Source organism: Camelus bactrianus, chromosome 11 (genome assembly GCF_048773025.1).
Source record: "Camelus bactrianus isolate YW-2024 breed Bactrian camel chromosome 11, ASM4877302v1, whole genome shotgun sequence".
Taxonomy (NCBI): domain Eukaryota; kingdom Metazoa; phylum Chordata; class Mammalia; order Artiodactyla; family Camelidae; genus Camelus; species Camelus bactrianus.
Window position 1 is genome coordinate 48,711,150 of NC_133549.1, and position 27,887 is coordinate 48,739,036.

General features: G+C 39.4%; 1 protein-coding gene and 1 long non-coding RNA gene across 2 annotated transcripts in view; both read left to right on the plus strand.

Annotated features, from left to right (window-relative positions):
* HTR7 (5-hydroxytryptamine receptor 7) overlaps positions 1 to 9,209 on the plus strand; it is a 111,150-nt gene extending 101,941 nt beyond the window's left edge. Inside the window, exon 6 of the mRNA XM_074373978.1 lies at positions 9,025 to 9,209. The gene's annotated coding sequence lies outside the window, so the exon portion shown is untranslated. The remainder of the gene's footprint in view (positions 1 to 9,024) is intronic.
* An 8,218-nt stretch (positions 9,210 to 17,427) lies between these two features.
* LOC123613138 (uncharacterized) lies at positions 17,428 to 25,050 on the plus strand. Its single transcript, XR_012510417.1, has 3 exons — positions 17,428 to 17,634; positions 22,898 to 22,939; positions 24,707 to 25,050. It is a non-coding gene; the product is annotated as an uncharacterized LOC123613138 (long non-coding RNA).
* Positions 25,051 to 27,887: the final 2,837 nt, after the last annotated feature.

Below are 27,887 nucleotides of genomic sequence, written 5' to 3' on the forward strand. Positions count from 1 at the left end.
TAGGCCACCTCCAGGTCTGGCCCATGAAAACTCCTGCAGACACCTTGGTGCGCTCTCTGCTTCCTCATCTCCAGGCAACAAATAGAAAGACCAGTGCAAGACTCAGGGACCCTGGGGGATGTCAAATCTACCCTATGGAAGGAGCTGAGTTCCCACGTCACCACATGAAGGCCGCGCTCTAACATCCCCCCGGACAGTGACATGAGAGAGTCATGAAGTTTAATGATGTGAAACCACTGAGATTTGGGGGCTGTTTGTTTAAGCAGTTAGGATGCCCTAATCCTAAAGGATGAATGCTAGGCAGGCAAAAAACCTCACCTGATTCCACTTCGGTTTCTGTACTTGCATTTTGTAAAACACAGTGAAGAAGTTACACAGATCATTGCAATAATTTCTTTTTTAATCTCCAGTCTAATTCTCTCACATAGCTACTCCCACATCTTGTCCTCCAAAATTCTCGGAAAATCCCTCTTCGCATCCTAGCCCACACACCTCTTGTTCCTCAGCTTCAACATCACCTCTTTCCTTCTGAACCTGCATTACAGAAGCTCAAAGACGCATTAGGCAAAACAGAGCTCCCCTCTGAGGGTGAGGGAGAGAGAGAAATCAAAGAGCTGTCAGGTGAAGGGGAAAGACTGGGAAGACTCATACATTAGAAATATTGTAACATTTACGACAGTGAAAATTTGGAAACTGCCTAAATGTGAAACGATAGGAAAATGGCTAACTACATTATTGCATACTTGTTACTGGTTATGGGAACAAGAGAGATTTAGTCCCTATGCTCATGGGGCTGATAGTCTAACAGCCATTAACAGTAAACATGCTTTGGAAATATTGTTAATAATATGAAAAGAAAATTAATGGCGCAATTTCAAGTGAGAAATTCCAGGTAAGAAGCTGTATATGTAGTAGTAAAATCCTGATTGAAAGAAATTTATGTATGTAAGCCCTTGTGTGTGTGTGTGTGTGTGTGTGTGGGCCAGACTGTTAAAGCGGTTATCTCTGGGTGTAGGGATTCTTATTTCCTTTTTATATTTTTCTGTGTTTTCAAAATGTTAATGGTAAGTATATTTTTAATAATAAATGGGATTTACAGCCTATTCTTTTTCCTTTCCTTATACTTTTCTGCATTTTCCAAATGTCAGTAGAATGTATAATTGGAAAAAGCATCAATCAATGCACAGTGTTGGTATCACTGTCTACAGAAGTGGCTTCCTCATTAAGTTGACTTTTGCCTCCAGTAGCTCTGTAGACCTGAATATATATGTGAAGGGTGTGTGGGTATTTATAACTGGATTTTTACAACAAAGTGGATTATTCCCCAAGCACAGTTTGTATATGCCTCCTTAGACTGTGTCACCGTGGACTCTGATAAACTTGAGCTTACCTGCCCTTCAAGATATAGGCACTAGAATTTCATCAGGTGGCTTTTAAGAAAGCTAGTTCATGTCCTTAAAATATGGAGATGAAATGGTTAATAACACTGGGCCATTCTGGTCAAATTTACTTAGTAAATTTGCTGTGCTTTCTTCTTGGCCATATGGAAATCTATAGAGATATTAAAATGCAATTTATGTTGTGCTGAAAGAAAATGACTTTTGCTCAATACAATGCAAAGCCATTGAATGCTGATCTTACGACATGTGCCCCTCCTTGAACTATCAGATGCCATTGAGAGGGGTGAGTGAATTATCCTAGGTGATTTTAATTTAGATTACTAAAACATTTCCATAGACATAGAAGTCGGAGTTGATTAAACTTTAAACTTATCTGATTATGGCACTTATTATATTATGGTGGAAGTTACAGGAAAGTACTTCAATTGATTGGATAATTATGAATAAATAGGGAACGATATGACTTAGAAAATTTGTTTCAATTATTTAAGTGATTGCTATATGAAGGAAATGATTGCTATATGAGGTTGTCTCAACATTGTATCAAATTGCCAGGCAGAAGCTTTGAAGATGAGGCTTTATGGTACCTGTGATGCTTAATCATTGTTTAATTGTTTAGTTTAAGAGATGAAAAGATAAAGATAAAAATAGGCAAATTCAACTAATAGAAACATTGACTTATTGAATATTATGCATCTCTAGCTTATCTCCTCAGCTGTTTTTAGAGAAGTCCCCCAGCAAAGGTATCATTAGGTGTCCTAAACAATGTTCCTCCCTGAGAGCCTTTATTTTGTTTGCTGCTGTTCTGTAGTTAACATTCCTGATTAATGAGCGTGATCAGTGGACAGTTACACGTTTAAAGCGCTGACCTCCATGGAGGTTGTTGGATAGTGATCACTATTTTCAGCTTAAACTCAATCTGGGAGTTATGCTTCTTGCCCAAAATCTAAGAAATGAAAGCTTCCTTTATGCTGTAAAATGAATCAGAACAGGGATATGGACTAAACATTGGTAGAAGAGCTAGGGAGAGAGCATCTTTAGGTGTGTGTGTGTCAGTAGGGGCGGGGGTGGTGGACCCATTTAAATATTTCCTGCATGTCCATGTGCTTAAGTTAACTGTATTGTAAAACTGCACATGGATCTTGTTACAAATTGGGGTTAGTCTTTCTTCTAAAACTGTTGCCATCTCCATAAAGGCATGTCTTAAAGAACTCCTCCACCTACTACAGCAGACAGACAGATATCTGTTCTGGATGCTCACCCACTGACAATGAACAGAGGGGAAGACAGTTCTAAACCTCTTTCTTTAACTCATGATCCCTGCTTCCCGAGCCATCTCAGCAGCTACCCTTCAGTGAAACAGTGCTCAGCTCCCAGGGATAGCCTGATACCAAGCAATTTGCAGGCTTACATTTCTAATATCTCTTACTGTTATCTCTTCAGGCTTCATCCTTTTCTCAGTACCAGGGGGCAGTTAAGTTTGAAATCAATTGGTAATGTCAAGCATGACTGTGAGTTGCTTTCACGGAGATTATAGGATATACAATTCTTAAGTTATACAGGTCTATGAGAGTATAAGATTGGCAATTTATATTTTTACAGTAGAGGTCTGCATCCTTCCTTCCTTCCTTCTTTCCTTCCATACCTTACATTATTCCATATAGGATTTAAGAAAATTTCTGTTCATTCATTCCAAGCCTTCCTAAACTGCATGGCTATAAAGAGGAGAGGCAGGCCAGCTCTGTCTGTTTTGGTGATTTATTTCCTCCAATACCTAAGGGAGGCAGAAGATGACTCATGTTCCTTCAGCACTCCTGCTCCTCTCTGATGAGGTTCCATGGGTCAAAGGGAAGACAGGAGGAGAGATGTTCTAAGTTGAGACCCTTACTGTGAGATCTTGGGCAAATCACTTCTATTTCTTATCTACATAGTGGTAATTATAATGTGTCTGACTCAGAGTGTTATTGAAGCATCGAAGATAATAATGACTATACACTTGCCTTGTGAAGTGCCATGCTTTTATCAAGGATTGGTACTATATACCACTGATACATTTATGGACTAGAACTATAAGAAAGTGTCGCATATTGCTCCTTCAAGGAAAAGTATGCTGTATTTTCTTACTGGGACATAGGTATAAATACTTGATCAATTACCAAAACAGACAAAGACACTACAAAAAAAGAAAATTATAGGCCAATATCTTTGATGAATATAGATGCAAAAATTCTCAAGCAAATTTTAGCAAACTGAATCCAACAACACATAAAAAAGTTCATGTCCTGTGACCAAGCTGGATTCATCCCAGGTTCACAAAGATAGTTCAACATATGCAAATCAATCAATGTGATACACTATATCAATAAAAGACAAAAACCACACAATTATTTCAATAGATGCAGAAAAAACATTTGCTAAAATTCAACATCCATTCATTATAAAAACTCTTAAAGTTGGTGTAGAGGGAAAATATTTCAACATAATAAAAGCTATTTATGTCAAACCTGCAGCCAACATAATACTCAAAATTGAAAAGCTGAAAACCTTCCTGCTAAAATCTGGAACAAGACAAGAATGCCTACTCTCACCACTTCCATCCATCATAGTATTGGAAGTCCTAATCAGAGCAATCCTAACCAGACAAGAAAAAGAAATAATAGTTATCCAAATTGGAAAGGAATAGGTAAAATTGTCATTATATGGAGATGACATGATACTATATATAGAAAACTCTAAAGACTCTACACAAAAACTACTAGAACTGATAAATTCAGCAAGATAGCAGGATACAAGATTAACATACAGAAATCTGTTGCATTTCTTGACATTAACAACGAAGTATCAGGGAAACGAAAAAAATCCCTTTTAAAATTGCATCCAAAAAATAAATAATATACTTAGGAATAAACCTGACCAAGGAGGTGAAAGACTTACATGCTGAGAACTGTGAAATATTGATAAGGGAAATTAAAGATGATTCAAAGAAATAGAAAGATATCCCATGCTCTTGGATTGGAAGAATTAATATTGTTAAAATGGCCATACTACCCAAAGCAATCTACAGATTTAATGTGATCCTTATCAAATTACTCAGGACATTCTTCACAGAACTGGAATAAATAATCCTAAATTTTTATATGGGACCATAGAAGACCCAGAATTGCCAAAGCAATCCTGAGGAAAAAGAACAAAGCTGGAGGAATAACCCTTCCAGACTTCAGACAGTACTACAAAGCTACATTAATCAAAACAATATAGTATTGGCACAAAACAGACATATTGATCAATGGAACAGAATAGAGAGCCCAGGAATAAACCCACACAGTATGGTCAGTTAATCTTCAACAAAGGAGGCAAGAATGTACAATGGTGAAAAGACAGTCTCTTCAGCAAGTGGTATTAGGAGAGCTGGACAGCTGCATATAAATCAAAGAAGTTAGAATACTCCCTCCCATGATACACAAAAATAAACTCAAAGTGGCTTAAAGACCTAAAGACATGATAATAAAACTCCTAGAAGACAAGATAAGCAAACATTCTCTGATATTAATTGTAGCAGTGTTTTCTTAGATCAGTCTCCCAAGGCAATAGAAATAAAAGCAAAACTAAACAAATGGGACCTAATGAAACTTACAAGCTTTTGCATGACAAAGGAGACCATAAACAAAATGAAAAGGCAACCTACAGACTGGGAGAATATATTTGCAAACGATGTGTCCAACAAGGGCTTAATTTCCAAAATATGCAAACAGCTTATACAACTCAATAACAACAAAAATAACAAACAAACAATCCAATCAAAACAATGGACAGAAGACCTAAATAGATATTTCTTCAATGAAGACATACAGATGGCCTACAGGCACATGAAAAGATGCTCAACATTGCTACTTAGTAGAGAAATGCAAATCAAAACCACAGTGAGGTATCACCTCACACGAGTCAGATGGCCATCATTAAAAAATCTACAAATAGTAAATGCTGGAGAGGGTGTGAAGAAAAGGGAACCCTCCTAAACTGTTGATAGAAATGTAAATTGGTCCAGCCACTATGAAAAACATATGAAGGTTCCTTAAAAAACCAAAAGTAGAATTGTAATATGATCCAGCAATCCCTCTCCTGGGCATATATCTAATTTGAAAAGATACATGAACCCCAGTCTTCATAGCAGCAATATTTACGATAGTCAAGACATGGAAGCAGCCTGAATGTCCATCAAAAGACGAATGGATAAAGAAGTTGTGGTATATATATACACAATAGAATACTACTCAGCTATGAAAAAAGAATGAAATAATGCCATTTGCAGCAATGTAGATAGACTTGGAGATCATCATACTGAGTGAAGTAAGAGACAAATACCATATAATATCACTCACATGTGGAATCTAAAATATGATACAAGTGAACTTATTTACAAAACAGAAACAGACCCACAAAGAAAACGGACTTGTGGTTACCAAAGGGGAAAGGGGAAGGTATAAATTGAGAGTTTAGGATTAGCATATACAAACTACTATTTATAAAATAGATAAACAAGGTTCTGTATAGCACACAGAACAATATTCAATATGTTGTAATAAACCATAATGGAAAAAAATGTGAAAAAATATATATATGTTCTTTTTCACTATGCTGTACACCAAAACTAACACAACGTTGTAAATCAATTATATTTCAATTAAAAAAATAAAAGCATTTGATCATTGGTAGGGTCTACCCAGATTTAGGTATGGCAAATCAACCAGTACTTCCTTGTTTTCTTAAACTGGCACTTTTAAGGAAAATTTTTGGTTCTCCTACCAATTTCTCAGTGTTTAAAATGAGTTATTTTATTTGAGCCCACAAATATTCTTATCATTAAGATTTTATTATCTTCATTTTTTTTCCTATGGAGAAACTGAGGTACTGGTTCAAGATCCTATGAGTGATGGAGGCAGTATTTAAACTGACTTGGGACTCCATGCTCTAAACCATCAAACTTCCTCTGCATGAAACTGCGAATTGTAATCAAAATCTGCCAAATAGTTAAGCCAAACTCATGGAGTTTCTGGTTAAATATGTCCTTTTTAGAGCATTTTTACTTCTCTTAGAACTCAGTAAAGTAGCAAAAATTATGAAAAACAGGGGAAAAAACCCTCACATTCAGTGAAACAATAAAATGGCGCCATCTCCAGTCTGCCCCAAACTGCACCAGATTGTGTCCCAAACCTAAAGACTCATCCTACAATTCTTCAGATTCATAGGACATCTGTGCTGTGGCAGAACACAGTTCGCTAAGTGGGGAATGCCCTGTGATGACCCCAGTTAATAGTTCTTACTGGCAGCAATGGCATCTCTAAAAGAAAAGCCTCACTGAATTTCCTATTTATTGTCTAAATCCATCCAAACAGCAGCAGAATAAAGCAGGGAAGCTCTGGTTTTCACCTACTCATAACATAGAATAGACTTGATTGACAGAGGAACTAAACCTCAGAGACAAAGGAGAGACATCCTCCCAGGACAAAGCATTACGTCTTCCACCTCTGGACTTGCCCTCTGGCAGATATCAGCAACCACATCCCACCTCTCTACCTTGACATTGCTCTCCACGTGGCTTCTCAGCTCCTGGTCTGAACAAGTTGGGACTTCTGAATTCCTAACTCTGCAGGAATGGCAAGAGGAGGCACTAGGGAAATTTTGATCAGAACTGTCAGGGCTGTGATGTGAATCCTTGTTCAGCTTTTACCTTTTCCATATAGGTACTGGAAATATGAGTCAGGAGGATGAATGTGGGCAATCAGATTCTGTATAGCACACAGAACAATATTCAATATGGTGAATCTAACTAGGGGTGCAAATTGGTTATGAAATTCTGAAGGACCCAAGTTCTAAATCCCAATATTAGAATTTCTTATACACTTAACTCTGTCTCCCACATAATTCTGAGTATGAGTCATCCCCTTTCTCCCTCTCCCAGGCATCTCTTTCAGTTTCATGTCTTTTGGTTCTAACTAATTTTGCCCCTGTTTATCCCTGGGTTTATTATTCATGAACAATCTTCATTACCATTTCAGTATTTCTCGGGGGAGGAGAAAATATTCCAGCAAGATGCTGAACAACACTGAACAGAAGTGTTACCTCCATGAACTTTCACTCCTCTGGAAGGCTGGAAAAAGACAGAGAGGGGTCTGTCTGTGGCTGAAAGTGACAGGTCCACAGCATGGGGCTGTATATACTCCAGTCTCTTTTGTAGTCTGTATGTTCCTTCTGCCGGGACTGGTGGAAATGAGCACTCTTTTGAAGTGAATGAATGTGTCCAGTTAGCTGTTTCCTCTTATTCTAATTAAAACTGTTAGCTTAACATGTACACCAGGGCTCCTAGCCCACCATATAAATTATGACAGACTTGGTGAAACTGTGTCCACAACCATGAACTTGAATTGACTTTGTAGACTGTTCTTGATCACTCTCCCCTGTCCACGTTATTCCTTAGCTAATAGTTGGCTCCATTTAAAAAAGAATCACTATTTTTGTTTTAAAGGAAGTGGGAAAAAATACATCACAGAAAAATTTACCCAAAACATAGGAAGAGTTCAGACAAATGAGTGTATATATATTTTTAAAGAAATGACACTGTATTTTCTAAAAGGGAGTTCAAAGGGTTCTCTGTGAAGAGACTGTAATACATCAAGCAGGAAATGAATAGCATGTCAGTAGAACTTAGGGGAGAACTGCAAGATAATAAAATCATTACAGAGATGAAGCACACTTCAGAAGCGACAAGAATAAAGGAAACAATGCTGAAATCATAGCCAGAGATAAAAGTGCTGAATAGGCCTGCGGAATCACAGAAACAAAATGGAAAAGACAAAGACATTAAAAAGAGTATAAAAAAGTGATCAAACTGGAAGACAGAGAAAGCATAATCAACACAAGTATAATTGATTTTCTGAAGATGAGAACAGAATAAATGGAACAGGAAAAGTACTACAACATATTATTTATGCCTTCAAAGAATATTTACTGCATACTTATGTAACTCTAGACATAGAGGAAAAGTATTGAATAAAAATATAATAGAAGACAACTTTCTTGAACTAAATATAAACATGAAGTTGCAGATTGAAAAGGCACAGTATATCCTAGGAAGAAAAAAAAAAAGCTGGATATGGAATAACTGAAGTTAAAACATATCTAGGGGAAATTACTGAATTTTAGGAATAAGGGAAAATTCAGTGGTCAGAAAATGAAGCTCTATACAAGGGAAAAATACGTTTGGTCCCAGACTTTAGTGGCCCCACTCAGTGCCTGAAGACAATAGAACAGTATCGACCAGTATCAAGCGGCTTGGTTATGCAAGTGGAGAGTTATAAAACAGACATTCTCATTTATGTGGTTTCTGTGATCCAATCTTGAAAAATGTATGTGATGACAAAATTGGGCATTTTTTAGAAATGAAATCTCATAAATAAATTTTTATTTGAGATTTAGTAATTTTTCAGTTACTCTTTGGTATCTTCTGGAAAATTTTGAGAATACTAAATTTATAGTGAGAAAACTGTATCTTAAGAGGTGTGTATTAACATGATCCCAGAATGTGAATATTACATCTAATCAAAATTTTCTTTGAAAATCTCTTCAGCAAATATGCGGCAGTGAAGGTCACTATTGTGGGGTAAGTTCAACATGACCAATTTAATCTCCAGCTTTGGAGGAAATCACTGCTTCTTCATTAGAGTACTAGGTAAAATAGTAAGTCTGTGTTCAGAGGCATATTATGCAAACAATACCTCTTTTTTAATACCAAAGCTCACATTCAGTTCAGTGACATGCTAGCATGACCTTGTAAGAGAGTACATTGTCCTTGAAAGTGAATGAGGAACAACAGGTGGAAATCTCTCTCTCTCTCTCTCTCTCTCTCTCTGTCTCTTTCTCATGCTCCTTGAGTGAATGAAGGGAAAGGTAAGTTGAAATGTCTGCAGTATGTAAATTTATACTTTTCCTCTCTCTCTCTTTTTATATAAATGTGTGGTTTTATATGTGTAAATTGAAGAAATGCTTACCGTTGACTTAAAGAAAGACATAACACGTTGTGAGTTTGTTTTATTCAGGGTCTTGCTGAGGAGTAGAGCCAGATAGCCACTCAGTTAGCTCTGAGGAAACTGCTCCAAAGAGGTAGGGGGGGAGCCAGTTTATATATGATTTGAGGTTAGGAAATTCGTGCAGAAAAGCATAGTAATCTTAGTAAAAGATTACTGCTAATCACAAAGAACAGATATCACAAATTAATGATTTTAGTGCTTTTCTATGTTTGGAAAGATGCAAGGATCTGGGGTCATGGAAATTCTTCCTGAAGTATGCATCTAACTAAGAGCCTGCTTATCTAAAGAACAGAGTGCCTCATCCTGTTTTTCAGCCTGGATTCCTTTCAGGGTGCACCATCCCTGGTCAGTCGCTTAACCCTCATAGAACTAGTGGTGAGCAACATTCTTTGTCTTAGTGATCTTAAGTTTTTCTGCATCCACAGTAGATAATGTGACTCCATGGAATATTTTAATTAAAAACAGCAGGTAGTATAAGTCCATTTTACACAAGATTTCTTTCTTTTTTCTTCCTTCTTCCTCTCTTCCTTTCTTTCCTTCCTTCTTTCTTTCTTTCTCTCTCTCTCTATTATTTATCTAATCATATCTCTCTGTGTACATCCTTCTATTCATCCAGCCATGCATACATTTGTGTGTGACATATATTTATGTAAATATATATGTGTGTGTATTTAGAGAGATGTGTGTGCTTGTTTATATATGTGTGTGTATGGACTGATACAGACATAGACATAGACATAGACATACACGTACACGTACACGTACACATACACATACACATACACATAGACAAAGACAAAGACAGATTTATCTGAATTGATGTCCACCATGTGGTAATGATGCTAACTTCTGGTAGATAGGATTTGAGTACTTTTTTATGGTCTTTTTTCCCCTAACATTTGTATTCCTAGAATTGTTTTCTGAGAATGTATAATTCTATAAAACTCATAGTCTTTATAAAACTAATAGTTCTTTTCTGCTTTCTATACACAAAGACTTATACAACACTGACTCCTAACATGTTATGACATTGTGTCTGCAGGCAGACCTGCACAAACACTGCGTTTTGTACTCAGGTCACTAGGAAGCTGGCAGAAGCTGATCAGCCAGAGGAGTGGGTCTTGGGCCCTCTGTGCTGCATCTCCTCACCTGTTTCTCCTGTGGAGCTGGCTCTCAATTCCTAAGGATTTACTGATCATGTTGCCGAAAAACTGGCCTCTGTACCTCAGTAGCAAAACTGAGAATTAGAAAAGAACAGCTTTATTACTATGCCAGCCAGGCAAAGGGAAGTCACAGAAGGCTAGTGCCTCAGAGACTGAATGCATCTTGGGGTTGGTGTCCCGAGGTTTTATAGAAAAACCAGATGCAACAGAAAGCTAACATCAATCAGGGCGCTCTCCCGGATGCTGTATTCTTCTTAATCTTGAACCCACCTAGCATCATGGAGAAACCCTGGACGGTATGTTCATTCTTCTGAGGCTATCAGCCCATGAGCACCTTCCTGGAATACTGCTTCTGGGTTAAAGGATAGCTCTTCTGGGTAAAGAATATATAGGGAGTAGAGAGTGTAATGGAAAATTGGGGGGGGGGGAGGTGCTGTTTAGCACAAAAGCAGTTGAGCAAGTGAAGCAGAGATAGGGGCTTGTCAGATAAAAGAGAAAAACAAGTCCATACCCTGGCCTCAGTTTATTTCGTTTGGACTTTCCTATTTCCTCCCTCATACGGTCCTTCATTGTACTCCCAAGGAAAGTTTGTTATTTTGCCCAGGAAGGGCTGACATAGTGTACCCTGCCATCAGAGCCTGTCTCTTCCCACCAAACACTCTCTATCCTGGTTCTCAGGAATGATGGAAAGCATCTTTAGTAGAAACCATAGGGCATGGGGTCAAGGAAGAAAACTGTGTGAGCTGGTCCAGTGACCAGTAGCAGATGGAGTGGCCGGCAGGAATACCCCACAGGTGCTTTACCTCACACATGCCCTCTCTGCGCAGGTATACTTGCAGAGGTGTTGCTGTATTTCACTGACTTCTGCCCTCTCCGTGTATGCAGGAGTTCAGTCTGCTGTTGACAGAGTCCTCCCATTATTTTTGAGTATTCCCAGAGGGTTTTCTCATGTGCACTTATGTAAACCCCCCTACATCTTCTGTTCTGGACTCTCATCAGTGTTTGCTGCCCAAGAAGCCCCTAAGGAAGGGACTTCTCTGACTGCAGTCACCAGTGCCTTTGTCCAAATATGAATAACAAATAGATCCCCTGGAATGCTGCCAAACATCCCCATCCCAGTTGCAGACATTGTTGGGGGTGGGGGTGGGGGTGCAGGGAAAACCAGATTTGAGACTACCAGTATGCTGTTGTCTTATTTCTCTCATCTTTCTTCTTAGGCACTTACACAAAGACCAACTTCCTCAATCTCCTGTAAAAATAAGCAAGCAACCAAACAAATCATTCTCCTGGAAATCAATCAGGGGAGGCCACCTCCCAGCTCATTACATATGATCAGACATGCATGAATCCTAGTTCAGGCTCTATTCCTGAATTTTTTCAATGCAGGGTTAATTTGAATGCCGTGGATCGGATCCAAACCTTTTGAAAATCACCAACAAGATTTTGGGTTTGAATAACCTTGAACAATTGTTTATTTACCTCAATATGACTATTTTAAAATGTTAGACCCACTGATGTACAATTGGCCTAAACAAACAAAAAACATGTTCAGTGAAAGCAGCAGCCTGTTTTAGTTGCTTTTCCTCTTGTCATTCTAAACACTTTAAATGTGTGAGTATAAATTCGTGGAAAATTCTGTTTTTGTCTGTCTAGTAATGTCTTGGTTTCACCTTCACTACTGAAAAAACCATTTCTTAGGGTGTAACATTCTAAGTTGGCAGTTAACGTCTTTCAGCACTTTGAAGATATTATTCTGTAGTGATTTGACTTCTCTCATTGCTATTGGACAATAACCTGTTAATTTAATTCTGAGTCATTTATAGGCAGTTGTGCTTTTTGCCCTTGCTGATTTGGAGATCTCCTTGTCTTTGGAGTTGCCTTTTGCCCATGTTATGCCGCGGTATATCTAGCTTGCTCTTTGCTAGCCATCTTGAATCTAAGGATTGGTGTATTTCATCTCTCTTGAAAAATTCTTAAACATTGTGTCTTAAACATATTGTTTCTCCCTCCTTATCCCTTCTCTCTTCCAGAATTCCAAATAGACATGTATTGGAACTCACGCTATCTTTCTTGCCTCTTTAATTTTTCGTATTTTTCTCTTTTTATCTCTCTCTGTGTTGTTTTATGTGAGACTCACCTGGGGAAGCATCAGCATCTAAGCCAGCCTGGTGGCTGGGAATGTGCAGTTCCTTGCAGGCTGTCGGGCTGAGGGCTCAGTTTCTTGCTGGCTTTGGCTGGAGGCTGCCTTCAGCTCCTTCTTGCCTGGCCCTCTCAATACAGTGGCTTGCAAGATGGCGGCTTTCTCCTTCCAAGAAAGCAACAGAGAGTGACTTCTGGTAAGATGGGATACACTTTATGTAACGTAGTACACACAGTTACCTACATTCTGTTACCTTTGGTATGTTCTGTTGATGAAAAGCAAGTCCCAGGACCTATCCACAGAAGGCACGGGAATCATGCACTTACCCTAGATTCTGTCTGTCACAGTGCACACACTGAAGTGTGTACATCTGTAATTTAATGCAAAATGAATCCATGTAACCACCAAAAATGAAAAACGGAAAGTTGTCTATATCCCTTAAGTTCTCTTTATGCCCCCTCTGAGTCATTTTACCCCTTCTTCCTACTGATAACTGCTGATGAAATTTATGATAAAACAGCCTCTTTTCTTTTTTTTAAGAAAATGTATCTATTGGTATTCCACCTGGGAATGCATCCCTAAACAGTATGGATTAGTACAGGCTATTTTAAATGGAACCATCTTGTGTAAAGTCTTCTAGGTTTGCTCTGTTTAATTCAAACATCAGGTTTGTGAAATACACCTAGGTTCAGTGTGTAGCTGTATTTTGTTCATGTTTATTACATTATAATAGTCCATTGTATAAGCATCACACTTTATCAAGTTGACTATTGATGGACATTGGCTTATTTCCAGTTTGAGGTTATTGTAAACAATGGTGCAAGAAACATTCCTGTACAGTATGTGTGCTTGCACTCGTTTATGTGGGGTATATACCTAGAAGTGGAGTCCCTGGGTCACAGGGCATGCGTATTTTCAATTTTAGTAGTTATGCCAAACTGTTTTCCAAAGTGGTTCTTCCAGTTTATACTCACCACCAGTAATGGGTGAGAATTCCTGTTGCTTCCCCATCCTGACCAATAGCTTATACTGTCAAGTTTTTTTTTTTTAATTGTTTTTAGTTTTAGCCCTTCTAGTAGGTATAAAGAGTAGTACCTCATGTGCCTTTAATTTTCATTTCTCTGTTTATTGATGGGGTTACACATGTTTTTATATGATTATCATGTTAGAACGACTTTTCATATAATTATCTATTCAAATTTCTTGTTCATTTTTCTATTGAGTTATCTGGCTTTTTCTCACTCATTTGTAGGAGTAAATTTTTTTAAATGTTGATTAGACGTGAGCACTTCATCAGTGTAAATAATAGTAGCATCTTTTCCCAGTCTGTAGGTTATCTTCTTATTATCTTAAAGGTGTCTTGATTTTAATGTATTCAAGTTTGGCAAAATTTTCCTTGATAGTTACCATTTCATGTGCCTGGTTTATGAAGTCTTTCCTTCTCCTTAAATCATGAAAATAATCTCCTGCACTATCTTCTAGGAGCTTTATTTTTGGCCTTTGCATTTAGATCTACAATTTACTTTGAAATCATTTTTCTGTATAATGGGAAGTAAAGGGTCATGTTTCTTTTATTATATATGAGTTTACAATTGTTCTGGGACCATTTATTATAAATAATATCCTTTCCTTTCTACTCTGCTATGTTATCTTTGGCATAAATCAAATTTCCATCAATGTGTGTGTCTGTTTCTGGGCTCTCTATGCTTATATTTTCCAGTATTTCTATCTTTGCATTAATATTGCAGTCTAATTTTTTAAAAATAGACTTTATTTTTTAGAGCAGTGTTAGGTTCTTAGCAAAACTGAGTGGAAGGAACAGAGATTTCCTATACTCCCTTTGCCCCCCCACATGCATAGCCTCCCCTGTTTTCAACAGCTCCTACTAGAATGGTACGTTTGTTAACAATTGATGAGCCTACATTGATACATGATTAATAATCAAAAGTCCATAGTTTACATTAGGGTTCATTCTGCATGTCATGTAGTTGTTTTTGTTTTGACAAACTTTTAATATTATGTATCCACCATTATCGTATCATACAGAATAGTTTCACTGCCCTAAAAGTTACCTGTGCTCCATCTAGTCATCCGTCTTTCCCTTCCCACCTCAAACCCTGGGAAACCACTGATTCTTTCACTGTCTCTATAGTTTTGCCTTTTCCAGAATATCATGTAGTTGGAATCATACAATTTGTCATCTCTTCAATTCAGACTGGCTTCTTTCACTTAGCAACATGCTTTTAAGTTTCCTCCATATCTTTTCATGAAGTGGTAGCTCATTCCTGGCTAGCCCTGGATAATAATATTCCATTATTTGGATGTACCACAGCTTATTTATCCATTCACCTACTGAAGAGCATAATGGTTGTTTCCAAGATCTGGCAATTATGAGTAAAGCTGTTATAACCATCCATGTGTAGGTTTTTGTGTGGACGTAAGTTTTCAACTCCTTTGGGTAAATATCACGAAGTAATTGCTGAATCATAAGGTTAGGGTGGGTTTAGTTTTGTAAGACACTGCACCATTTTGCATTCTCAAGAGCAATAAATGAGAATGTCTAATGCTCAACATCCTTGCTAGTATTTCATATTGCCAGTGTTTGGAATTTTGGCCATTTTAGTAGGTGTGTAGTGGTATCTCGTTTTAATTTGCATTTCCCTAATGACATGTGATATGAGGCATCTTTTGTATTGCTTATTTGCCATCTGTATCTCTTCTTTGACACAGTATTTGTTAAGGTTTGACCCAGTTTTTAATAGAGTCATTCATTTTCTTATTGTGTACAATCTAATTTAATGTGACTTTCTAACTTCATAAATAAAGTCTCCTACCTTGGTTCTTATGTAACTCCCCTGCCCTGACCCCCCACCTTTTAAAAATAAATTACTAGGTTTGTTTTGCTAATATATTGTTTAGGATTTCTTGTATGTATGTTCAGGACTGAGGTTTGGCCTGTAAGTTTCTTTCTTGCAACATCTTTGTCAAGTTTTGATAATAAAGCTATTAATGGAATCATAAAGTAAATTAGGTAGTGTTCATTCTTTGTGTATATATTCTTTGGTAGTATTTTCTTGTGAAGTCAACTTTCTGTGAGCCCATGTTTTTTTTGTGGAGGGGGCAAATTACAAGGTTTTAAATTACAGAATCAGGCTTTGAAATTGTTCATAGTCTGTGCATATTTACTATATCTTCTGTATCTATTTTTGTAAATTTAATTTTGTTTTTTTTAGGGATTTAGCTCATTCATCTCTTCTCTTTTTCTTGACTAATATCTCCAAGAGTTCATAAGTTTGTTAGCTTTTTTAAGCACATAACTTTTGGCTTGGTTGCTATTCTTGTATGTATTATTTCTAGTTCATTAATTTCGTCCATCTTCTAATTATCTTTGCTAGGTTTTTATACTTTCTCAGGATGGATGTCAGGATGTTTATCATTGATTTTCAATCCTTCTTCTTTTCTAATACACACTTTAAAATGATAAATTTGCATCTAGTTGTTTCCCACCAGTTTTGACGTGTCATTTAAAAAACAATTTACATACCTTCTAATTTCCATTTGAATTTTTTTCTTTGACTCAAAGGTTACTTAAAAATGGCATTTCTGAAACTGCAAACCCTTCAGGGTTCTCTGTTATCTTTTTGCTATTGATTTCTGTGTGGAAGTAATTGTGGAAATCATCTTAGATGATAATGTCTGCCTCCAGTAAAGATCTGAGTTTGCTTCTGCTAGGTGTCTGGGGACCTAGCAATTCAGGATGAGCTTCAAAGATTGATGTGATTCAAAGCTGAGCTGCCATCTCTCTGAATGCCTATTGATTTCTAGGAAACTCCTGCTCCTTCGGTGTAGCCCCTCAGGGCTCTAAACAAAGCTTCAGGCTTTTACCCGTCTTCCCCTTTGGCGTGCACTGGGTTTCCATTTAGCTCTGTTAGATCATTTTGCTTCTACTGCTCAGTTTCCTCCTGGAATAGGCAAACACCCACAGCAGAACAGCAGCCTCTGACACCCTTAGACCACCGACTATCCCAGGACCTTGGCATCACTTTCTTCACCATCCTGTGAGCTCTTCACTGCCCCTGAACGATATGTTTTATATTTCACCCTTTAATTGTCCCCAGTGGAAAGGTTTGTCTGTATTCCTTAGCCTGTAATTATTAAAAGTGGAAGTTTTATTTAGTTCTATTTCGTTTCATCCTGGTCAATTTTGATATTTACTTGTTCTTGTCCTATACTTAAGAAGCTTCTTTTATTTCTTTAAATATATAAAACATTCTTATTTTGTATTCTGTATCTGATAATTCCAATACTTGAAGTTTTGTGGATTTGATTCTACAGTTTCGTTTTCGGATTTTTTTCAGGTGTTGCTTTTTTTACTCTAGTGTCTTCTTACACCTCACCAGTTTAGGGATTTTTCATTGTGTGCTCAGTCTCCTAGGAACTTTATCTTGAATTCTGTGAGTCTTGCACTTAAGATATTTTAATACAGAAAGGATTTTCTTTTGCTGCTGCCATGTTCCTGGGAGCATAAAAAACCTGAACCACCTGAAACTAAAATTTTAGTTTTGGTTTTCCTGGGCCACTCAGACCATTTGAGTTTTGGCCTCAAATTTGCCTGATTCTGAGCATATATTTAGGAATTCTAAGGGGCCTTTTCCCTAGCAACTTCCACAGCCAAGGCCAAGAGAGTCCAGCATTCCTGTCCATCTCCTTCGAGGGTGGGAATCCGTGGTGGGGGAGGGGCTCCAGGTTTCAGTAGCGTCTCTGATTGACCTTTCACCTTGTTCTTATAGGTTGGTTTCCAGTCTTTGGCCTGTTAAATCCCGGCTCCAGAACTCCCAGGATTAATGGTAGATTGGTGCCTGCTTTTGACCCTTAAGTATTTCTTCTTTCCCCACAAGGCCAGCTATAAATTTAAAAGAGTTTTAAAAGATTTTAATCCAGAGTTTTAAGTTTTAGGGCTGTTCCAGGAGCAGTTTCTGTAACAATCTAATTAGTCATATCACTGATCAGAAGTCTCTCCCTGGGCATTCTATACTCTGTGATTCTAAAATGACTTTATTAATGCATATTACATTATGGTTATGCTTGTTACACACCACTCCTTCCCTGTCTGCATTTGCCTGGGGTCTGTAGGAGTCCAATACATTTTGACCAAAAGGAGGGGGTGTCCAGCCATCAATCTGATGTTTAGTATATTGTACAGGTCAAACATTTGGTAATTAAGTAGATTCTTCATCACTAAAATGTGCGGTTTTGTTCAGACACACCAATCGTTTGCATGTCCTGATTTGCTGCTATTATTTTAGATACATGAATAATTCATTTATTTTGATTTTGGTTTATCTGGCCATCTCACTGCTACTCTATCTTTTGTGTAAAAATACCAAGAAAGGAGGGATTATTTTAGAACTAGATGTTACTATACAAGTATGGCTAACCTGTAGCGGCAGGTAATTCTGATTATAATCCATTCCTTTCTCAGCATAGTCTCTGGAGGCTGGGATTACATAGCAGAGGTCATTAGCATCACCATTATACTGGTGCATCATTTTGGAGCATTAAGAAAAACTGAGCCCCAAGAGTAATTTGGGATTCTTAAGGAGTTTACTTACTGAGTGATTTCTGTTATAATTTATTAATCCCATTTTATCCACAAGAAATCTCATGTGAGTAATCAGATGACTTACTGATGTATTGAGAAGTATCACAAGCTAGGAGAAAACAGAAGCCAGCACATTAGTCCTTATGGGTAAACCAAGCTTCTTCCTAGGATTTTGTTCAGGTAGACTGTGAATTGTAACAAGTGCCAGGTTGACAGTAGCGAGGCCCAGCGTGTTTATTGCTCTGCTTGCTCTGCACGTGGAAATGAAGTTGGAACATATTCAGTAACGTCCATCTGAGGTCAACAAAGTACAGTGAGCAATAGAACAAATTTGTTACTGTTCTGAGCTCTCACTGGTGCTCACAAATAGTATCCTCCTCATATGAAAATGAGAGACAATGGTCATTCATTAAGAAGGAGGTGAGGGTTTGGGGATTGATATTTAGGAATGAAGACAGATTTGGTCCAGACTATGCACACTCGGCCAGTGGAGCTAGCCATACACCTCGTCTGCTGACAATCGTAAGAGGAGTAATAATTAAACAGGCTGATGTTCTGCAGCATTTTATAATTTGCAAAGAGGTTTTTATTTACCTTCTCTTAACCTGTTCCTCTCAAGAGCCCCTTGAAGTTAAGGAGGCAAGGATTATGAATCTGTCCTTTTACAAAGGAGGAAACCAAGGTTTAGAGAGATTTCATGACACAGCTGAGAAAGAACTCCAAATATCCTGGTTCTCAGGGGAGTGTCCTGTCCCTACACCAGTCTAGTGATTTGGCAGGACTCTTGCTGCTGTGGGAGGAGAATCCACACAAAATGGAGCCGCCTGGGCCTCCTGCCCTTGACGTGTTCTGTGACTCAATTCCCCGACACACTCATTTTATGAACTTCCTGGGATTACCATGTTATAGCCTCTATGTGCTTAATTCTTGAGCCTTACTTTGGAATAAAACAAACACATCAAAAACTCGTACCAGACAGTATTTGGTGACTGCAGTGAGTGGAGAGTTTATAAAAGTGAGAGGGAGTCATGCTTTGGGAGATTTCCTTTTATCTCTTGTGTATTTATTTCTGTTATTTGTTTTTTACACTTTTTATTGAGTTACAGTCATTTTACAATGTTGTGTCAAATTCCAGTGTAGAGCACGATTTTTCAGTTATGCATGAACATACATATATTCATTGTCACTTTTTTTTTTCACTATGAGCTATATTTCTGCTATTATTAATCAAGTTAATCTTGTCTCCTTGCTTCCCAATGGTATAATGTTCTCTGGAATATTCCTCCCATTTCTTGTCTCCCTTTTTTCATCCTGCTGTGAGTTGACAGTGGATGGAGGTGGCTGACACACTGGAATGCAGTGATGTGACAAATAGCATTTCCCCAAGAAACCCAAACAAAGTGACATGTTTGATAGCTTTTCCTTCACTTGTATTAAGATCTGAGGGCTCCCGTAATCTATTTTTCTAGCCCCTTCCAGGTTTTGCCTTGCTGGTCCATGTCCAAGAGGAGGTTAGCTTCCTGAAACATTAATTTAGGAATTGTCCATTAGTGGGATTCAGAGAGGCAACAGAAGACAGCACCCAGAGATTCATTAGACTGTTGATTTGGCTTGTCTGGACCAAAAGTTTCTTATTCTCATTAAATTTTATTGACATTTTTTCTTTCCTTCCCTTTTTTAAAAAAAGTAATGGATGGTTCTCTTTTTCAGCTCCTATATCCAACCTGTCACAAGCCCTGTGTGCCCCACGTTTTCCATGATCTGTCTCCATTCCTCTCTCTGGAGCCCACTGTCATTGTCCTTGTTCAAGCTTGAGCAGTTCTCAAATCATCCATCCATCAACTTTCTAACGTGTCTCTCTGCCTTCATTTTGGCCCCCCCACCCCACCATTCCTAGTGCTCTCCGAGAGAGATTGTTACAAAATGCAATTCTCGTCATGGTACACCTTGTTTAGACTGTTTCACTGTCTCCTTATAATTGTCACTAGTTTAACTCAGAAGACTTTCCAGATGTTGGCGCTTATTTCCTCTAGAGCTTCATTTCTCACGCAGGTACCCTTTGTCCAGACAAACTACATCATTTGCACTCACCTTAAGGCACCCTGGTATTTGCTGCCTTTGACCTTCATATATACACAGTTCCATATACCTTACGTTCTTACCCACCTTGTGCACCTGGCTATCTACCCTATACCTTCACAACTCAGAGGAAGCCTGATTTTTTCTGCTTAGCGTCCCCTCCCCCAGCGACTTAGATGCCACCCCTTCCTTCTGCCCTCCATCCTCACTTGTCCCATAGCAATGTCGCATGGAGTGCTCATCACCTGTGAGCTTGTCTGTCTTTCCCACTGACCTGTAGATTCTTGAAGGAAAGAACTGGGTCTTACTTGACTTGGCATCCCTAGTAACTCTCTAGGTTCTTTCACATACTGGGCATTTAAGACATGCAAGAATGGGTATATCTAGTAGAGAGTGCTGAGCATGCACAGGGTCCTGGGTTCAGTCCCCAGTACCCCCATTAAAAATAAGTAAATAACAACAACGACAAAAAAATGCAAGAATGAGCAAAAAAAAAAGAAAAAGAACCCAAAGATATCCTAGAGAAGTGACTTTAATTGCCCCATGTCATGGGTAACTCTGCTGCCCACACGGGTACTGGACTGATTCTAGAACTTTCAGCCGGCCAAGGATGCAGTGAGGGTGTGGGCCTGACAGCTGGTTCAGTTCCTGTCTGGTTGTGCCAAGTGTGATATGACTCAGGGGTAAGCAGTTTCCCACTCCCTCCCAGCAGCTCTAAACGCCCAGCACTGTGCAGTGAATGTAGTGTTTCCCCCGGAGAGTCATCGCCCTATTAAGGTTTGATCTTTAAATGTCAAATACAACAAAAGTATGAGTAACCATAAAGATACTCAAATTGATTCTTTGGAAAACTGAACTAGAGAGATGCTCCTTTAAAAAAGTGATTTCCCTAAGGCCACACAGCTAACAGTGACATCTGGGCTGGAACCAGATGTCTTGGCCTTCTGTTCGGGGGGTTCCTGTGATACGATTCTGCTGTTATGCTCAGTTCTAGGTGTGTAAGTATGATCTATCCTGCTTACTGCAGTGAGTACCTGGTCCCTGCCCTCAGTAATTCTGAGTCGGTGGGTCTGTGTGGATTTGCGAATCTCCAATTCTGTGTCACCCCCTGGGGAATTTTCATGCAGGTTAGAGGTGTAAGCTTCTGAGTGAAGACTTGACTCCCAGGACCAGACCCCTCCCAGGGAGTCTGTGTATCTGTTGAGGGACCCAGGTCTGCCAGTTAGGCTTAAAGGGGATGGAAATATTTGAGAGGGGCAAGGGTGTAATCTGCTGCCTTGTGCTTTTTATGTAAAATGTTATTTCTTTATTTAAAAAAAAAATAACAGAACTGGGCTCTTGAACATGACCATCTGCTTGGAAACAATAACTGACGTAAGCAGATGTAAGTGGAACAGCGATGTGCTCAGAGCTCACGGATTTCCACTCAGGGTCAGTCCCCGGCGGTGATGTCTTGGGAAGTGGAAGTTGATCACTTTCCTCTGTGGTTGGGGCTCTTTTTTTCCTTGCCTTTGGGTTTCCTGGTATTTTATCCACAAGTGCATCACAGAAGGGAGTGGTGTCTCATCGCTTACCACAGAATGTCTAACCTTACTTCAGAATTTCCCAATATTGCTGAAAAATGGTTCCTCTTTTCTTCTAACTAGAAGATTTTTTTAAGGAAGCAGGACTGCTTTCTTCTAAACACGTAAAACTTTCAAATTAAGTAGAAAACTGTCTAAAAATATTGCTTAGAGACTCAGTATCAACGTTGAGCACAGTCAGTCTCTAGTAAGTACCATGTATGGAGTGTTGTTTTCCTTACGGGGTGATCATTTGTCCCTTCAGGCTGAAAGGTCCTTAATGAAAATCTGATCCAACCTTTATGTGTTACAAGTGAGGAAATGCAGGCTAAGCAGGAGGTGATTGAATAAGAGGGTATTGGATGCATATGAGTAAAGGGTGTTCTGAAAAGGAAGACAGGGGTCAAGTTTCACAAGGCGTTTGTGAGTCTCTGACTAATCTCACAGGCTGGCCTCTGTCGGGTCTCCAGGCCCATAAGACAGTGACATATCACTGGACAGGTTGGTTCTAAGGGTTTTAAATCCAGGTGGTCTCTTGATGGCTCTCTGACCACTTTAATTTGACCTCAGATTTGTTTCATAGACGTGTGATGGGGCAAAGGGGAGGGTCTGTGATTTAGAAGGGCAGCAATTCTGGCATGCTCATCACTTCTTTTGAGGGGGGAGTTTGATGTCTCAGCTAATAGTCATTTTTCCTTAATAGAGAAAGGAGCCTCGTTTCAATTCACCCCGGGTCTCAGTATTAGAGATATGTGTAGATTAGACACCAGTGGAGACTTAGATGAGGGTCCCTTATTAAGTATCCAGAAGGATCATTATGATATCCTACTCTTAATTGTAACATTTTCTCTCTCTCTTTTTCAAAAGAACAGGACTTTCAATAACATTCCTAAAACCATGCCTCCAAAGGTGAGTGAAAAAAGCAGCTTTCAATGTAAACCCAATCTACAATAGCCCTTAATATCTTTTTCCTTTTTTCTTTGCTATCCTTCTTATTTAAAATGAGGGGGAAGGTATAGCTCAGTGGTAGAGCACATGCTCAGCATGCATGAGGCCCTGGGTTCAGTCCCCAGTACCTCCATTAAATCAATCAATCAACCTGGTTTAACCTCCCCCCTGCCAAAAAAAAATGAATTATGTTAGAGTCAAAGACTCTTCCCGGAGCCAACTTACCTATTAAGCACCACGGCATTCCCGAGCCATCCCTCTCTCTTTCCCAGTCACACTCCCACAGCTCTCGGTGGTTTCCTCTCATCTCCCCTTCAGGTCTCTGCTTGCACCTCCCCTTCAGAAGCAAGCCCTTCCCAGGCTGTTCTTCATAAAACAACCGCCCCTTCCCTCCCTTTCTCAGCACTCCCTAGTCTCCTTTCCTGCTTGTCTTTTCTTACTGCCAACTGCTCTATTTGTTTGATTACTGTCTAGCTGACTCCACTAGAAATTAAGCTCCGTAAGGGCAGGGATTTAAAAAAAATTTTTTTTCTTTTTTGTTGTTTTTTTTGGGGGGAGAGGGGTAATTAGGTTTATTTATTGTAATGGAGGCACTGGGGATTGAACGCAGGACCTTGTGCATGCTAGGCGTGAGCTCTACCACTGAGCTACACCCTCCCCATCCCCCCATCCTAAAGATAGGGATTTTTATGTGTTCTGTTTACTGCTGTGTCCTTAGCACTGAAAAGACTCTGGTGCATAGTAGTTGTGCAACAAATATTTGTTGAATGAATGATATGTATGAGTAAATGAAATAATTAAAGTACTGTAAGGGCACCAAAAGGTAAAAACATAAACCTTAGCTCAGCGTCTTCCCTATTCTCTCCTGCTCCGAGCTTTCCTGCATCCCACCTTCTAAGACAGAAGAAAAGAAAATAAGGCACTTACCAGTCTGGGACCAGAGTCTGGGTTAGACAAATAGGTTAAGAACAAAAAGGCAGGGGACACTACACTATCTCTTGTAACTGGGAAACAGAGGGATGGTTCTGGGGATGCAAAACGGCTTAAGGACTGTGGCTCTCTGTCCCCCTTTAGCTTTTTTCTCAGCTTCTACAGTATGTCTTGACCTCATTCTTCTAGTGCTCTCACATGACAGAGGACACGGCTGCTGGTATCTCTGGAACAGCATCATTATAGCTTTCAGTCAAGGGGGAAAGAAGTATTTCTTTTGCTGTATGCATGTAAAATCCTGGAAAATAACTCCAACTGGTCCAACTTTGCCAACTCTTCCCACTAGGATCTAAGCTCCAAGAAAGCAGGAACATTTTCACTTTCGCTCACTGCTGAATTCCAAGATGCTAGAATAGTGCATGGCACAAATAGATGCTCAATAAATAATTATTGAGGGGATGAACGAATCACAGTGACCAGGAGCAGGACACTGATTGGCACCTGCACTATAATCAGGGGTCACTACCCCCAAACCAAAATATTACATCGAGGAAAGAAGGGGTACTGGGCAGCTAAAATATTAGCTACCCATCTTACAATATAAAGTCTTTATTATTATTTTTTTAAATCAGAAGTAGTGATTTTCCATTTTAATCTTAGAGTCCCTTCCTGGGAGAGCACAGTCTTCAGTTGAAGGGATTAAGCATTAAGGTTCAAGTGAGCTGTGGGCCCTTTCCATTTACAAGCATGATGGGACAAAAATCTTTTGATTTTCTGACTACCTGGTCTTTGTTGCAGGTCTTTGTGGCTTCTCCTTTGCCTGGGTGAAACAGTCTCTTAGAACGAACTGAGAAGCTTCCTCCCAGGCTCAAGTCCTCAGAATGTCCACCAAATAAAAAACTCTCAGCTTTTGGGTTGTGCATTTTATTCCAGTTGACAGCCCACAGGAACTACAATTCTTTAATCATTTCTATTTAGCAGTGCCTGGAAGAATAAAGTCCTTCCCCACAGACCATACCCGTGAGAAAATGCCGGAGCTGTCCATCACTGGCAGCCTCTCCCTGCTGACCAGCGAAGATTGCAGCCAAGATTGATCTCAAAGTCCCCAGTCTGTCAAGAATAGAGTTGAGGTAAACACCCAAATAAACAGGATTTTAATTTTTGTGTGTCTGTTTAAGATAAAGAATCTTCCTGTCTTGGTAGGATTTACTAGACTCTGAAAACTGAATCTGTTAGGTGAGGCCTAGACAGGAGATGGCCTATTTGAAAAACTTAGTTTAATGAGTAAACGGGTACCTCAAATTAAGCAAAAAAAAAAACTAGAGTTTACAAAAAGTTACACACTTGTTACAGAAATGTTGGGAAACAAGGCAGGCGGATGTTGCAGGCAATAAAAGAATTTACCGAAGACACAGGAGAGTTTAATAGATACGCTGCTATCGGCAGCAACAGGCCACACAGACAGGTGCCTGTGTGAGCCCCGGGGGTTGATTGTTGGGGCCTTTTACGGGGAAGGGGCTGATGAACACAATGAGTTGGGGGCTCTGTGTGTGAACAATTCTGGGATTAGTTGTAGGTGAGGCACGAAGTTCAGGGTCCCTGAAGGGGCCGTGGGTTTATGACTCTGATAAGAGGCTGAAACAAACCAGCCTGGGCTACTGTGAGGTAAAGCATTACGTCGGGCTGTTAGTTTGTTAGGGCAAACGAGCCCTGCAAAGAATGTACTTTATCTTTTGAGGGACCGCAGGCAGACATCTGAGAGCCCAGGAATGGGGGTCACTGGACTTTGAAAGGCCCCACACTTAGTAACCAAGTTTGACTGCCCAAAGAAATTCTGCTGTTTCCCATATTTCCCTCAATAAGTATTTCTGGGACTCCCTGGGAAATGCTGACAACACAGAAATTGATCCTGGTTCTTGTTGCCGCCTCAGCCAGATATCTAGCTGCCCCAGCCAGATATCTAGCTGCCCCTCTGTCCTCTGTCGGTTCATTTCCTGATAACTTGTCCCCAGCCCCATCCCTAACTTGCTCCCAGCTTTCTTCACCCTGCAGCTGGCTGCTTCTTGGCGATTTTCCCCAGGTGGGCACAGTCATTTCCCTTAATCCCCCCATGATTGGCTGTTAGATGGCCCAAGGCTTTGTGAAGGCTTGAGGGTTTCGGAAGGGAACCCCCCAGCAAAGAGAATGCAAAAGAGGATTCCAGATGTGGCAGGGCTCAGAGCCCCTCCTGGAGGTCATCTGCAAGGTGTGCATTTTCTCCCTGCTCCCCTTTCAGAGGAACTTCCATCCTGCTCCTTAACCAACCACAGAGCGGTGCCCTTGAGGACGTTACCTGGAGTCTAGCCTCCGCTCCCCTGTCCACAGCCCTGAAGACCTCCAAACACCCTGTTTCCCACCTCCCCTTCCCAAATGACTGGGAATATTCATTCCCTGAAGGGGAAAGTCCACAGGAATAAGGTTTTCTCTGAAGGCTCTAGAATCAGTCAGAACTGTGAAGTTTAACCAGATTCATTTTCCTAATTTAGGGTGTTCAGTGGCTCATGACACCAACTGTGGAATAAAAAGCGCAGGCCCAGGACAGACGGCACTGGTCCCAGCCTGTTCCTTTCTGCCTCCTCGCTTGCAGGGTCAGGTGAAGAGAACGTCAGGGCTCCACTCAGATCTCTCTCAGATGCTGGCTCCTCCGTCCCATCTCTGTAGCTCCTGGACACAAATGCGGACAGACACCTTTTACTCCGCCACACACACTCACGTAGACGAGTAGGAGATTATAAACCCACACTTGGGGAAGAAACATCTCTCTATTGACTGTATAAACTGTAGAAAGATAGATCCATTCAAAGATCTGCCCAGTTTACATTTCTAAACAGATCCCTTGGCTTCGAATGGAGCAGACTGCATCATCTGGGTTTGTATTTAGGTCTTCCCCAGAGCTGTAGGTGGGTATTACACAACCGAGGGACCCACTCAAGCTGAAGAACAGCCATCAAAACCCCAAGCTGCTACCTTTGAAGAGGGAGTCTGCCTGCAATCTTTCCAGCTTGAAAATAAATCATACTAAAGAAGAATTAGGAGGAAAGACTAACCCTACCAGATATTAAAATGCATAATAAAGTTAGAATAATTAAATCAGCTCATAATCAAGGTAGAAATAGAAAATCAATGAAACAGATTACAGAGTCTAGAAATAGACCTGCATATGTTTTCAGATTTGACGTGCTGGGTAGTATTTGAAATCAGTAAAGCAAAATTAGATTATGTAATTATGTTTGGACAACTGGAAATTTGGAAACAATATATAGCAGGGCCTTATGTATTGTCTTACACCAAAATAAATTCCAAATGATTAAAATATTTATATTTAAAGAACTAAGTAATAAAAGTGCTAGCAGAAAATACCAATAATTTAAAAAATTAACTTTGGAGTGGGAAAGCTCTGGGAGTCTGACATAAAACTCAGAAGTTACAAAGCACGAGGTTGATAAATTAGGTTATGCTTTGAAAAATATAAAAATCTTAGCATTTTAATAATACTTGTAAACAAGGTAAGAAAATTCAAAGGACAAAGTGGGATATGATAAAGTTATAATCATTTCGTATCTAACATATCAAGAAGAGGAAGTGAACAAAGGAAAATGAGTCAAGGATATAAATACATAGTTCATGGAGGTAATAATGTTTCTGTGAGTGTACAAATAAGGCATTAAAAATGCTCACTTCAGATTTATAATGGGTGGGGATATTCCTAATTTTATTATAATTGAAGAAATGGAGATTAAAACAATAAAATACCATTTTCACCTAGTGGTAAATACTGAGTATTGGCTAAGTTGTGGAAAAACACTTGACTTTCAATGATTGTTTTTGAAAGCAACCCGACTCCGTCTATGACACTTTACAATGTGCATACTTTTTAAGCCTGGGATTCCACTTCTAAATGTGTTTGCACAGGGACACAAAGATACATGTACAAACTACT